The sequence below is a fragment of the Rhagoletis zephyria genome, unplaced genomic scaffold (genome assembly GCF_001687245.7).
Source record: "Rhagoletis zephyria isolate East Lansing unplaced genomic scaffold, Rhagoletis_zephyria_1.1 Rzeph_scaffold_00959, whole genome shotgun sequence".
Taxonomy (NCBI): Eukaryota; Metazoa; Arthropoda; class Insecta; order Diptera; family Tephritidae; genus Rhagoletis; species Rhagoletis zephyria.
Window position 1 is genome coordinate 122,054 of NW_016158043.1, and position 2,119 is coordinate 124,172.

Below are 2,119 nucleotides of genomic sequence, written 5' to 3' on the forward strand. Positions count from 1 at the left end.
TTTCGGAAAGGTGGAAAACATATATTTAATACTTGCGCCGGGTATTTAATGTTCGGCTCCGCCCGAACTTAGACTTTCTTACTTGTTTCCATATAAAATACATGGAAAACTTTGAGCGCTTTGAGCACTACCCAAATTATTTTTTATTTTAAAATAAAAAATATGGGTATATATTTTCGGTATATAACAATCCTAGGGGGTGGCGGCATTAAAAATCCGACCTTAATTTTTTTACATACATTTTTGGACCACTTTAGTGTACATGTATGCGTACATATGAACCAATATTATTAAGCATTAGGGTGGACCGTTTTGGATTGATTAAATAAATGAAATATTGCAATGTGGGTATCAAACTAAAGAGTTTTAAGAGGACTTACAATCGAAAATATGTCTGAGGAGCAATATGGGTGCCAAACGAAAGGTATTTGAAAAATCTTGATTTGGAAATATTTTTTATAGGATTATCATCTATCTAAAAGTAAAGACTGAAAATATTGAAATGAAATGAAATACTACATAACTGGTTCCAAACGAAAAGTATTTGGGAAAGCTTTACTAGGGAATTTTTTTAAATCTTTCCACTTATCCAAAATCCGAACATTGTAAATAAATATAGAATTGGCAACATCTTATCAAACGAAGTGATCATATTATCAACGAAGAGCTGGTACACAAATTACTTAATGTAAAAAATTCATAAACAAGTAATTTTTGAGCAAACAACACACCGACTCCAATTCTCATATAAAAGTGTAATAGTACCGTTAATTTTTTCATGATCCAATGATCGGATCTAAACCAAATTAGTATGGGAACACCTGGAATTCGGTTGACGTGGTCCAAAGTTATGCAGTAACATGCATAAAAAAATCCGACGAATTGATAACCTTCTCCTTTTTTTTGAAGTCGGCTAAAGACTACTGAAACAAATAACAAAATGATAAAAGAGTACCGAAAACAAAAAACTATCGCATGAAAGCTGTCTAAAAAATACTCAATGAAAACATAAAATTGTTGACACCATTCCCTAGCATTATAAATCAGTCAACTTTTAATCGTAAGCAATTTCGTTTGGGGTCGCCAAGGCCTACTACGTATATTGCGAGTAAAGAAATTTTGAATAACATGAGATAATATTATTATGATTATGATTATCATTACTATTGTGAACTCCTATTCCCAATCAAGGATTCCCAAATTAAAGCGAAAGCAGAAGAGCATTTACGATCGCATGATGCAAATGTTAAGATAATAAGAGCTGCAGAACTGAACCATGAAGGAACTTTTTTTTACAAGGGCGTGTAGTTTCTGGCGTGTGCCGATGACATCGACATCAACGGTAACAAAAATAGCGAAGTCTCTTCTGCCTTTTCCAAGCTGGATAAGGAAGCAAAGCGAATGCGCCTGGTGGTAAACGAGGACAAGACGAAGTATCTCCAGTCACGGCGTTCGCGCCTTGGAACCTACGTCACTGTTGACAGTTATAATTTCGGGAAAGTGGAGAATTTCATTTACAATGGAACCAGCACTATCACCGATAAAAATATCAGCATGGAAAACCCACGCAGAATTACTCTTGCCAACAGGTGCTGCTTTGGACTGAGTAGGCAATTGGGGAGTAAAGTCCTTTCTCGACGTACAAAAACCGCACTCTATAAGTCACTCTTCATGCCCGAGCTGTTATATGCCGCAGAAGCTTAGACAATGATAACATTTTATGAGGCGGCTCTTGGAGTATCCGAGCGAAAGATCTTACGGAAGATATAAAGGCTTCTACGCATGGGCGACGATGCTACCGTAGACGATGGAACGATGAGTTGTATGAGCTTTACAACCAAATGTACATAGTGCAGCGAATGTATATAGAGCGGCTCCTCTGGCTTAGACATGTCGTCCAATAGGAACCGAAGTTTCAGATGTACNAAAATGATAAAAGAGTACCGAAAACAAAAAACTATCGCATGAAAGCTGTCTAAAAAATACTCAATGAAAACATAAAATTGTTGACACCATTCCCTAGCCTTATAAATCAGTCAACTTTTAATCGTAAGCAATTTCGTTTGGGGTCGCCAAGGCCTACTACGTATATTGCGAGTAAAGAAATTTTGGATAACAT